This window comes from Lagopus leucura, unplaced genomic scaffold (assembly GCF_019238085.1).
Source record: "Lagopus leucura isolate 7727_CA_CO unplaced genomic scaffold, USGS_WTPT01 Super-Scaffold_1, whole genome shotgun sequence".
NCBI classification, from domain to species: domain Eukaryota; kingdom Metazoa; phylum Chordata; class Aves; order Galliformes; family Phasianidae; genus Lagopus; species Lagopus leucura.
The window spans coordinates 14676146-14690244 of record NW_024962250.1 but is presented as its reverse complement, the minus strand read 5'-3'; the positions used below and the strand labels follow the sequence as shown (position 1 = coordinate 14690244).

The following is a 14099-nucleotide window of genomic DNA, read 5'->3' as shown; positions in this document are numbered from 1 at the left end:
CAGGGCAGCCATGTTTATCAGAAATACTACTGTATGTGTGAAATTAATGTGAGGAATGATGTAACAGTATTAGGTGATCCATACAGGCTGTTACTGCCATTATCTCATTGCTTGGGAAGTTGCTTCCAGGAATAACATCCAATAAATCAACGAGGAGTAGCAATCAGCATAGAAATATTCTAATCATGGCAGACAAAATTACTCATATCTTTCAAATGTTTTTCAGCAGATTGAAGCACTTTTTCCATTTTTCAAGCCTATGCAACAGGTAAAAATATGCATTCAATAAAAGGAAAAATGGACTAGAAACAGAGGCAGTGTTTGCTGCTCATAAAGTTTCCTGTTCCTTGAGGGTGTTAATCAGTGGCTAGTCACACCAAAATTAACCATCATAGTTGAAGATAGTACAGACCAGACAGGCACAAGAAATCTACTTAGAATCATCTGAGCAGGTTCTTTCCTATCTTTTGAATCTAAAAAAGGGTCACTAAATTTACTACCATTTTCATAAGTACAGGGAAGGCAGAGCAAATCTTTAGATAAAATGTGGAAAAACCCCTCTTCATGAGAATCTAGTTCATCACGCTAAAGTCAGAGAAGGTACATCAGCATAAAATTAGATTGAGACAGATATGAATGAAACAGATTCATGCCTAACTTGTGACTTACAACTCACTGCTTGTATATCTCTAAGTATATGAATTAATAATGGCACATTTCTTTGTTTCAGATAAGAAAATCAGTAAGATGATTTTCAGAATAATGATTAGTAGGGAAAAGGGGTGCTAGTAAAATAAATTATTAGAAAAATATAAAGACAGTGCGAAGTATAAACACCAAGAAAAATGAATAATATAGGAAAATCACTGGAGTTATTTACTGAGCAGCATTCAGTGTTGTTATTATTCTAAAACTTTGTTATTATTATTATCAAGGGGATTACTTACGAGTTAAGATATTGAATTCAGAGAAATTATATCCAAACTGTTCCAATACTTTTTTACATACCTCAACTTTTATTTCTGTTTAATCAAGATGTTTAGTATTACAACCTGCTCTGGACACAGCTACTGCAAACACAGCAAGCCAACAAGTAAAGTGAGTTCTCTATAATTTGATTGAAAACTCAGTGTAAACCTGATAAGAACTATAAAAACATCCCTCTTTCAGGCTTCTTAAGTTATCAAAAGATCACTAAAATCAGACCTATTTCATCATATAAGACAGTTCTAATGACTGTGGAACAGTTCTAAGTGACTCATGCGTCAGCCTGCAGTGCTATAAGGTATATAATTCGTCATTACCACCAACAGTACTTAAGTGCATTGCACAGTTCTCAAAGTAACACGATTATTCTCTCTTGAATATCTATTTCTCAACCTTTCAACCTCCATATAACTCTTAGAATACTGTTTGATCAGAAAGAAGCCATCTCCGAACCTTTCCCAGTAAGTTCAAGTTCAAAGACGGTAGATTTAGTTTAGATACAAGGAAAAATTTTTTACAGTGAGGGACACCACAGATAAACCAAGCTGCCAAGGGTCTTATCCAGCCTTGTCTTGAAAGTCTCCAGGAATGGGGCATCAACCTCAACACTAGGTAACCTGTTCCAATGCCTTGCCACTCTCACTGTAAAAGACTTTTTCCTTATATTTAACCTAAATCTACTCCCCCTGAGCTTGAAAGCCTTTTCCCTTTGTCCTATCACCACAGACCCTGCCAAAAATTCTGTCCCCATCTTCCCTGTAGTTCCCCTTTAGATACTGAAAGGCTGCTATCAGGTCACCCTTGCAGACTTCTTGTCTCCAGGTGAGAAGCCCCAGCTCTCTCAGCCTGTCCTCATAAGAGAGGTGCTCTATTTCATGAATCAATGTTCCTTTCCAATGGATTTTGGTGGAATTAAGTTGAACAATTAAAATAAATGGACATACACTGATTTCAGCACTCATCTGCAAGTTTTCCAGATAATGGAATTAAACATAGGATTAAAATATTCACATACAGATAACTTTGACTTTTCTATACACATGCTCTTCACATAAAAAAAATAAAAATACATGACTTTTAGGTCACCTAGAGAATAGTGAATTAAACACTGAATAAACAAAGTCTTTCACAACAAAGAAAATGATGGAAGACAGATTTTCTCAGTATAACACAGTATGCTATCTGGCTTTAGTACTTCACCACAATAGTCTAAATTAAGAACAGCAAAGAACAAGTTAGAATCATACATGGCTAGGAAAAAAGGTTCTGTTTATAAACTATAAAAAGAGGTATGCTATCAGTTGGAAAACTACAGTACTCTGAGATCACTTTAAATAAAGCTTCCCTCACACAGCCTTTCCTTACTCTGTATGTCAGCAACATATCTGTCTTCTAAAATCAGTACATCCTCACTTTAACCTACAGGATTATTTTTTCCTGTGCACTCAGTTCATAGACCTTCTAGTACCTGCAAGGCCTACAAGAAATCTGGAGATGTCATGTGGTGGACAAGAGGTAATGGCCTTAAGCTACAAGACAGTAGTTTTAGATTAGATATTAAAATTTAAAATTGTACTTAAAATGGAATTCCACATATTTTAAATATACTACACTAAACAAAGTTTAAAGCAACATTCATTCCAAAAATATATTAATTTGTTAATAAAAGGAGCAATAGTGAAATCCTGACAAAATAGAAAAGTAAAAGTACTATCTACTGTGAGAATAATAATCATTAGAAAACATCAGGCTTTAACACACTAAAAATAGAAATCAAATGGGAATTTTGTCCAAAATATTCATTTGAAAAGATAATTAAACAAAACAACAAAAAACTAACTAATCCCTTACTGAGTTCTCTAATTCCCAAAAATCAAATAAAACAACAATGTATGATAGCAAGTATATAACAAAAACTAAAGACATAGTAGTTCAAGTTTATATGTTTTCAAATTTGTTCAAAATTATGCTGAAATCTATATTGGACATAGCAAGCTAATCCTAGAATTGGAAGAAAAATGGAAATCAGTGAAGGCAGCTGGTGCATGCAAGCCTAGGATTATGCCAGAAGCAGTACCTCTACCCAGCTACCGACCTCTTCTGGTAGCTGAATTAAATCCTTATGTACTGTGTCAATTCCATATATCATCGTTTTCACATAGCTAACACTTTTTACCAAAGGACATAGGTGTACTTTTGGAAAAGACAGTGAGGAGTTGACTGGCTGAAGATCCTAAATCGCAATTGCCACAGGCAGAAGTGACCTGCTCTGAGACTCAGAAAAATACCTAACCACAAGTTAAAGCCTCAATCCTCAAGGATTTCAGTGCTTCTTTCAGTACAGCTTTGAGCTGATCACCTTAGATCAAGGTGAAGATCTCTACTGGAGATCTTCGTGTTTTTGCAGTATTATCAAATAATGTGCATCACTTGCTGATCTTTAAGATAAACATTTTTACATCCTAGCAACCATAGTTACAGGAACGTTATTTAAAAAAGGCAAAATTATTTAATAGAGTTGTCTTCACACTATCTATATTGTTCTTGTTAAAATTAACGGTTTAAGTACTGTTAACAGTTAATTAAAATTAACAGTTTAAGTACTGTTTGATTTTGCTACAAATAAGAACTGCTATCTAGCAAAGTGGTTACACAGACCTACAAAATCTAACATCTGTGGGTACAAAACAAAAAATTTTTTATCTAAACTAGCTGAAATTAATGTCCAACCTACAGCCTTAAATTTAAAAACTACACAAAAATACTAGAAGACTAAGAAAATATATGCCAATTCCCTTTCTTTTATCTCCTCAGAGTCTTCTACTGAAAATACAACCTGCCTGCCTGCAATTGATACATATCAAACTACTTGAATGCAGCAAGCATCATGTTTCTGTAATGATTGATGACAGATGTCCAGTCAGGTTCTTGTTACCAGTGTCCGGGGTGGGATCAGCTAAGCAGCTGCCAAAGGCCATAGGCATAACTGCAAGAAAGAACAATGCAAATTTACAATTAGGGAGTCTCTGGGGTGTGGGAGGAGAATGATTTGGGCCTCTGCAGATTATTGCAAGTCTGGTTTTGTTTAGCAGAAGAAAAAACGCTTCATATACTTTCAAGTTCCTGACCAATTTTTTTGTTCCATAACTATTCTTTAGAACCCCTAGGCCACTGTATCAGCAGCCATATGTCTCTTGGTTAGGCAGCCTGGACCTTTTTCATCAGCTGCAAGAAACTTTCAACACATCTGGTCTAGGCTTTTCTCATCAGCTGCTACAAGTCTCTGTGCATAATGACTATCAATTCCTTCCATTGGTTGCTACACTCTTTGCAGACTTTTGTGAATCTCCCTTAGCAACTACAACAGCCTTTCACAATACACAGTTAAATTAACATTTCTAGACAGCATAAACCCTGTCACAAAGCAGTAGGCTCAGTTAGGCATTCCCTACTTTTAGTAAGTCCCTAAACTTGTCCTTCCTTTGGGTAATGCCACACTCAAGAAATAGATTTGGATGAATAGTGTCCTGGAAAAGAAAACTAAAGAATTTTCAGTTAAATGAGTTCCTAGATTGGTTGATTACATGTACTGAAGAGGAAGTTGCACTCTCCTGGAACCAGTGGCTATAGATAGCGCCAAGCTGCTTTTCTCTTTTGACAACTGCAGCAACTTGTTCCAGCTCAAAATTTTAGCTGTAGGATAGCCTCAGGCTGTGACTTTGGAACAGTTTGGAGAAACCCGAATGGTCACCCTTGGAGTCCCTCTCTCTTGCTCTATTTCAGGAAATAAATTGCCAAAAGCAGTCCTCTTAAGGAACAGAAGAAAAAAAAAAAAAAAAAAAAAAGTTGTCATTTATTAATTTATTTAGCCTGAGCTAGTTCACTGCATGATTAGATGAGCATCAGAGTCAACACGTGAGATGAGGGAAGACATGTACTGCAATCCCAGATACACAGTGGGAGAGACCACAAATGTGCCTGCACTGCTTTACGTTAGCTGAAATGGAACTGCTGGTCTTACTCCTTTACTAGCAATACTAGACTTTCACTGCACTGAAGATCTGATCAGCTTTAGATTCTGTCAGCTCCAAGGCTTCTACAGAGACCTCAGGGTCATCACTATGTGGCCTTTATGTGTTCTGGAATACAGTGACAAAACTTGGATTTACCAATACAAATTGAAAATCATTTCAAGAGAATTAAAATTAAAAATTCATTTTACAAATGTAGAAGGATTTCCATACCTAAGTAGAATAAAGTATACAAAACTACACTAAGTGAATATTTAGAGAACAGTCCATAATTGGAAGGTAATTCTTCTCTGTCAATAAGTACAACATATGTGGGGTGCTCTTTGATACTATAACTTTAGTAATAGAGAGATATAATTTGGACTCTGGAAAAAAAAAGACAATGGCTAAAAAACAGAACTATCCCCTCTATTACAGGAGAAAAAGTAGCTAAAAGGTAAGTAAACTTCAAACATTTCAATCACACTTTTAAACGCAGATCTTAAATGGCTTGTTCTTAAGCATAAGATATCTGGTCAGGTCATGCTTTTCTTTGCACCTGAACTGTAAAAGAAAAGCAACCCTGTTAACAATTAATTGTGAGTATTTTAACTAACGCTTATCCTTGGTTAACATACAATAAAAAGAAAATGTCTACCCTGGGTACTTTCCTAATGACAGTGAGGGAATAATTATTCCGCTTCTGCCATCCTGGTTCAAATCCCAGAGTTCAGGCAAGGACTAAAATGAATTTAGGCTATCTTGCAGTTAAATTTAAAATAATATAAGTGGTAATTAAATTAACAAAGCACTTTAGGACTACATATAGAATGTGATTCCATTTGTTTAAGATTTTAGCACCATGTGGAAAAAAAGTTATAATTTATGACACCTGTAATATGATCCCAACATTCATCTGTTTTGACAAAGCAGGTTTATTTACATAATATTTAGCTTCCTTTTCACTGCAAAAAAAAATTTCAAGTACATAAAATCTGAAGGTTTTAATGAAAAACATGGAATATTCCTTATAACAAGAGACATAATAAAAAAAAGGGGGGGAGTTGCAGATGACTAGAAGACTTAATATATATATTCTACATACAGTAGTTGTTACACATTAATTGACCTTACCAGATAAAAAGGAATGTAGGACCCTAACTAGGAAAGACTACCATTAAACAGGCGAGAAAGAAGGGGTAGGAAAAAAAATGCTAATTTTATAAAATTTATCTCAAAGTTGTCTGAGTAAATATACCGGGAAAGTAGATCACAATCTGGAGAAACAGAATTTGAGGGCACTGATGTATCCCAAAGGCTAAATTCCAGAAAATCAAAGAGATAATAGTAGAAAATTATCACCAAAATCTTAGATGCATGCTGGAGAAGAAAAGATTAACCTTACCTTACATTTTTATTACTCATTAAATTTTCCAATGTTGAAATCAAAAGAAACCAGAGATAATAACATGATTACCAGAATTCACTGAGTACAGAAGAAAAAATAGGGAAGTGTGAAAAACACTAAGTTCAGTCAGAGTAATAATTATGACTCCCTAAGGTCAGTGTATATTAGAATGCATATCCGCATTTACCAAAAGGCCTGGTATGCATAAAGACCCATCAAACAGAGCATAAAGGTCTAACACAGTAAATGACACCAAGAAATCAAGTTAAAAGTTAGTATTTTTATCAAATACTTAATAGCCAAATCCTCTCTGCTAAACAAACATGAAAAAAATTTGTCCAACTCTATTTTGACATCTGCTTTCTGCAGCAGAAATGCAAATGACTTGAAGTTTGAAACAAAACGTAGGCACTTTTGGAAGAAAGAGATCTAAAGCATTAAGATATTTGAAGCTTATAAAATTGTATGAATAAAGGCCCAAAAATTAATGTCCATGAAGGAATAACACCAAATATCTTGTATGCGGATAGAAAATCTAATATATGCAATCGCAGTCTTGTTTAAACAAAGTATTCTGAAAAGTTTAGCAACACTAAAAATAAAAAACATCCAAGTTTTTGGTCTGCCTATCAGTATTCTCAATTAGTAGAAAAACTTCTATAATTTTAGTACTTACTAGTACTAACTAGTACTTAATAGTACTTTACTACTTACTAGATAGGTACAGTCAAGCTGAGAACTAATATAATGGCCAATTAAGAATATTACTAGATTATAAAGATATCAGAAAAAAATGTCTACTACTCCTTGATCGTTAAGTTTGAAACCCATTTGGCTTTACTTGTCTGTATGTTTTACAGCTCTTTCTGCATTCAAATTCACTTGCAAGCGTAAGCTAGTACTAAAACAACTTTCACATGTTGATGGCTGTGTTACGAAGTTAAAAGAAACTGTGCATCATTTCATAATCAAACATACAGTGTGGACCTGCATTTTATTTTGCGACTACATCAGTTACGTTATTTCACTTTAAGGAAATTTACTGGTTTGGAGAAATCAAATCTTTGAGGTCATTAAAAGATTTAACATACAGTGAAGGATTACCATTCTACAGTGTCTCTTTAAGTCAGCAATTTTAGGAGATTGAGTTCCCCATTATTATATCACAGGCTTTTTTACAACTTGTGTAAATTATTTTAATTTATAAACCCCAAGATTTTATATCGATTTATTTTTATAAATAAATAAATTTATAAATAAATAAATAAATAAACTGTGCTCAAATTCATTTGAATCTTATTGTAGTAAGTCATTTTTAAAAGAACAGAAACAAATCATCTCATCTAAAATAATTCCAATGCTTATGTTACAAAGCATAAGCATTAAAATAAATACTTAACATTAAATTAAACTGAGAAACAAGACAACACAATAGCAATTTTACTACTTACTAGATAGTTACAGTCTAGCTGAGAACTCTTTATTAACAGTACATTGATGAAAATACCTACTTAATCCCATAAACTATTTAATGCTTTAAATGTATCCAAAGTGTTTTTATCTTCTCAGTCTTTCTTGGACATTATGACAACACATTATATTCACTCATCTCAGCTTGTAAGTTGACAGACAAGTCCCATCAGACTGCATGTTTGCTAAGAGAACCTGCTTTCATCTGTCAAATATGAATGCTACAAAACAGCAACACTATTTTGTTCCATCATTTAATCACTTAAATATTTCAATTGATGGTTTGTAATCTCACAAATTCTATTTTGTCAGATTAAAATAATTTCAAACAAAATTAATATTCAGATATTACTCTCTCTCTAAAATACTATTTCTTTTTTAAACAAAAGTTTCTGACAAACTTATTGCTTCTCTCTTTCATGAAAATCAGTAAAGAAAAATATGGTTGGTTGCACAAAAATTGTGTTTTGTAATATCCCATTTTAGTTTCAAATCCAGAATTATGTTCTGGTAGAACAGTATTTTTTTTCATAAACAGAAGTTATATCACAACTCTGATTACATACAGACTGATTATAAATATATCCAGTAGGAAGTCCTGCTTGTATTATTCAAAAAAGGCAATGTTTACCTTCAAAGCACAAAGGTCAGTCAGATAAAGTAAAGCTTTTTTTTTTTTTCTGTCACTTTATTTTAATAAGCTCATTAGTATTTTTAGTGGAGACAAAAAGAAAAAAGTATATTTTCCATGAAGCTGCTTAATGCATTACTATCTGCTTTAAGCCAATTTTTCTTAAATTGATTCCTTCCTTAAGTTGGAAGGAGAAAGACACGTGACTATACTACATACTTGACCAAACCATATTTGCTCTAGCTTTCATTTCATTTTTGCCATATCAGACATGAATCTGGATTATCAAGAGAAAAAAAGAGTCTAGTTTGACTCTTGATGAGATTACGGTTGGACAGAAAAGCTTGTGCTTTTAAAAAAAGTGATTAAGATCAAACTGGACACGATATTTTGGCCAAGAGAAATTAATAAGAGTATTAAAAGAAGACTGAACAAATCCTTCACTGAAACCTCCAGGAAAGTCCCAATGATATTAGGCAAAGATGAAAATGATCTGAGATCTCATTCACAAGTATTCTATTCTTCCTGAAAGAGCACTCTGACCAACCGCATGACCAGATTCTGTTATCTCTCTACTCTCTCTCTTTTTTTTTTTTTTCTTTCTTGCAATGGTTCATGTTAATTGGTTCAATCTGGGTCTTTCTGAGAGCTGAGCTGAAATGCCCAAGTATGGAATGGAGTGTCAGTGATCCACATTTTAGTTGAATGATGTGGTACCATCTATCTAGCTTTTGCTGATAAAAAGAAAAGGGTAAATATTTCATTTAAAAAATTATACAGCAACACCAAACGAAGTTAACTGAGTGGTTTTGATGTTATTAGAAAACACCTTTTTGGCAGTTTTTGGCAAATCTATCATTCATCATAATATTCTTCTACTCTTCTAATCTTTTACGCAACCATAATTGCAAACCTGCACACATTTATTAGTATCTTTATTATCAATAAATGAACAGATACTGTTTACAGTATATTGTATATGCAAATGCAAGCTTTTAAGCAGTTAAAAAATAAATCCATAGAAATCTAACTTCTACCATAAAAGTCTAGTTTAATCATTCTGCATCTCTGTATAATATTGTACTAGTTATTTTAAAATACTGCTTATGTGTTATCTTCAAAGATTTCAAACATTTTAGTGTAGCTAATATACTATTATCAACTGTACACCTGCAGCTATTCTTCATCTGTTTTATGTGGAAAGCTAAATAAAAACATGTCATTTTTTTTTCTTCAGAAGAGATTTGCTTATCAATTAGCCCATACTCATAAATGTACTGAAGAAAATATCGAGTTGATTTAATTTTCTTCATTTATGGTATGATCTCCAGATATGCTCTCTGCCTCTTGCTGTTTATGGCTCCTGCTTGACAGAAGATGACTAATCAGCTGAAACTGACTTGGGCCTTAGGAATTTATACTTTTTGGTATTGTGTACTATACTTTTTTACTGCTTCATGCTAGAAGCTGTGTTTGAACTGAAACAGAATCCTTTTCTTTCTCCTGTGTGGTCCTAATTGCAACAGAGACAGTAAGTTAAATATGCCCTAATATTAACAATAATAGCTTGTCCAACACTGACAAAAGCTCATCTTCCTGGCAGCTTCAACAGAGAAGCAGAGGACCACTTGAGTATGAAAACTAAAACAGTCCATAGTCTCCCTCAGTCAATCTTTTTTTTAAGAGAAGATCAGGACGATTAAGAAGTTTCAATTTGTCACAGAAGGATGTCAATTAGAACTGTTTTTCAAAGCATCAGTTTTTGATCAACAATAAATTCACTTGACTAAAATAATTACAGAACAGGTAATACTGAAAAAAATTGTCCGTTCACAAGGGGAAGAAAATCATCCTTGCCACTTAGGTTAGTGATATTTTTGACTGCATTATGCAAACTACCAACAACTGGTCAAGTAAGACGATCCTTCTCATCTATGCAGCACCAGTGGTGTCACCTCTGGAGTGCTGGGTCTAGTTCCAAGCTGCTCACTACAGGAGAGACCTGGACATATTGGAAACAGTCCAATAGAGGGCTGCCAAAATGCTGACAGAACTGGAGCATCAGTCTGATCAGAATAGGCTAAGAGAATTGTGACTATTTAGCTTGAGGAAGAGGAGGTTCAAGGGGATGTTATCTATATCTGTAAAAATCTGATCAGAAGGTACAAAGAAGAAAAAGACAGGCTCTCTTCAGTAGGGCCCAGTGCCAGGAGAAGAGGCAGCGGACACAAGCTGGAAACACAGGACTTTCCATCTAAACATCAAGAAGCACTTCTGTGCTGTGTGGGTGACTGAGCACTGTCAGAGTTTGCACAGTTTGCCAATAGATACTGTGCAGTCACATTGCTTCAGAAGTCAACTGGACACTAGATAATATCTTATGTAAAATAATCTACAAGAATATTGGTGCAGTGGGAGAAAACCATAAATTGAATGATTTTTACCTAATACAAATTTATTATCTGAATTACCTCTGATTATTGGTATTTTCTGAGAGAACTATGACAGATTCACTGAGATACAAACAATGTAATATTTTGTTCTAAATAATTTTCATCCCAGATACTCCTGTACAATATTTAAAAAATATAATAATAATTGTCAGAAACAGGCACCACAATTAGATGTATTAGAAAACCTTGTTCGAAAGGATCCATGTCCAGTAAGATAATGGAAATCAATATAAATTCAGTTTTCAACCAGAAATGAGCCCTACATGCATAACTGTGAAATTAAGTAAAGTTACTTCCCTTGTCTACAGGAACTTCTGTTATTTTGGAATAAAATTTGATTGTTGCAGTCCTACAAACAAATTTCCTATAAAATTTTGTATATAATTTTCTATATAATTCTGTATTAGAATGCATGAATAAGCATTTAAAAAACAGCAGCATCAATGGAATAAATAGGGTCATTAGTTAATGAATGGACAAGATCTTTGCATTTGAACTTGAAATTTATCAACATGTTAGATGCTTGATACATATATTGTAAATACACAGTGCTCATTATTTTTGCTTCTAAATTACATATATATATATTTATCCATCTACATCTATATATCATATCATACTATTGTAATGATGTGTTAACAATGATATTGTCATTTCATAGCCTAGCATTTTAATACAACTTTCTGATGATTGATGTACCCTGTAGAAATTTGAAATGTATCTCACTAAAACTTCAAAAAACAGAGAACATTTTTCCAAGGACTTCCCAATTAAAATTAACACCAGTTATTTTTATTTCAGTGTTCCATAAAGAACTCAGTAAATATTACATGTACATATGTATTATATGCAGCTAAGAATTTAAAATAAATATTTCATGCCCAAGATAAATTTCACACTGATAAAAAAACTTGCTTCGTAGACTTAACAAAGACTTTCCTGCATGAGCACTATTATGTTTGAATGGTAATCTTACACAGCTAGTGTTTTCTTAATGTCCTGGGGAGCCTGATCATTGTAAATTACCTGTGACATCTCATTAATCCTCTTTTTCCTCACAAACGCATAATTAATGGTAACATTGACAATAATACACAAATTAGCTAAGTGACGCTTTATGGTGTTGGTTTTGATTAACGTCAGGAACCCAAAAATGACATTAATGTAATGCAGATCCCAAAAGGCAACCCGCACTTTGACCTCAGACATACATTTTGTTTGCACCATCACAAAGATTAATCCTTCCCTGGATGAAGACAAGACAAAACTCTGGCCACTGGCATTGCGTGCTGGGCTGTTGCTGAAAAACAAACTGCCTCAATTGCATTTGTTTAAGAAGGAAATCTTAATGCATAGAAACAACGGCTTAGTGTCATTTCCTATTGTCTTGTTAGGACAAAGATAAACGAGCTACTGTCACGATTTAGATCAACTGCTTCTCTTCTAACTTCTATTATTTGCTTATTTATAGACTAATGTTTAATTAAAAGTATACCTAGATACAGAAAAGCACAATAAAGTTATCAAATTACTTTCTTACTTCCTACGCACTTATTTGGTGGATCACCTTGTATTTAAACTTTCCACATTTTGTGCTAGTGTTATAGGTTCAAACAGGTTACAGAAGAGTAAATGCAGCAATGTACTTAACCTACCCTGAAGTAGCAGCATAAAGAGTACAATTTATTACAGCAATTTTAAAAGGCCAACCATTTTCCAGAATACATGTTTATTTGTCCATAATATTTTTACATATTTATATTTATATTATTTTTATATATTATGTATGTATATCTATGTACGCTTAACAATGTGTAACTGAAAGTATCTGGCTCAAAACAGTTAAAATCTCCATTCCCCAATTTAAAAGCACTATTTACAACCACATCATCTTAGAAAGTAAGGTAAATTTTGATTATACACTTGTATACTCTTTTTATCATCTCATAAATTGAACTCATTACAGAATGCACAAAACCTCAAGAAAAAATAGTAATTATCAGAAAATACAGCAGAATATTTTTCTTCTAATAATGAAAATCCCATCATCACTTCTCTCTCATTAAGGTTTTTGCTGAAAAAGCATATCTGTAAAAGGTAATGAGCGATCTTGTTAGAGCTAACATTTTTACATATATTATATTTTATTAACCAAAATACCATAAGATGACTTCTCTAAAAAGTGTTAAACATTGTGTGGGTTTCCCATTGCAATAGAACACAAGACTATCGTTAATTAACAAGACAATTTTTCTTTATCTCTCTACTTTTGTATAATACTGAGATAAATAGGTGTGGGTTTATCATAAATATCACAGAAAGGAAGAAAAAAATTACACAATAATATCAATCAGGAAAATATTTTAATATCACAAAGGGAAATAAATGGTTGAAAACTGAATAGTTACAGACATCCCTGGTAGATAAAGCCTTTTAGATATCTTTAATTTTTTAATTATAATAGATACATGTGTATAGTCAAAAATATCTCAGATAGATTTTCAGTGTTTCAGTTTTTACATGTCCTGCTGGATAATCTTGAATCTGATGACTTTAAACCTAAAATGGCTATTTGAAATAATTTCCTTCATCTGATCACATTATTCTAAAGTTAAATTTCTCAACAGTGTATATTTTAAAGCATTTTATGCAAAACAGGATAAATTTTCTCTGACTGGGGAGTACATTTTAAAGTACTGCAAAATTTAAGGGGCAAAAGGGAATCCCATAGAGGCCGTATATTTACTCTAACTAACCAAGTCATAAATCCAGGTTATTGCAATAAATTATTTTTATCGTTTGAACAGAGTAAGTACAGTATCACATTTGAAAGACATTTGTGTTTAATTCATATCTTAAAATTGACAAAGATAAACAATCACATCTACAGCAACTGAAATGCACTAATGTATACGGAATATACAAGCTAGAGCCAGGAGCAGAGACAAATCTGTTCTTTATATCATCATTGTGGCATAAGGTCATTCAAAATGTAATTGTACTTCTTTGTAAAACATAAAAAATTGTCTGGTTGGAGCTGCAAATTTTAAATGGCTTTGTCTGTGTAGTAATCCGTTATCAGCTTGTATGAACCCAGTAATTCTTTGTTTCATACACAGTTTGCTGGCAGCCTACAGTAA

At 33.2% G+C, this 14099-nt stretch overlaps 1 long non-coding RNA gene across 1 annotated transcript in view; it reads right to left on the bottom strand.

Moving 5' to 3' along the window:
• Window positions 1-12886: 12886 nt before the first annotated feature.
• The window catches only part of LOC122178134, a 35608-nt gene continuing 34395 nt past the window's right edge, over window positions 12887-14099 (bottom strand). The window contains exon 5 of the long non-coding RNA XR_006178240.1: window positions 12887-13047. This is a non-coding gene — a long non-coding RNA (uncharacterized LOC122178134). The remainder of the gene's footprint in view (window positions 13048-14099) is intronic.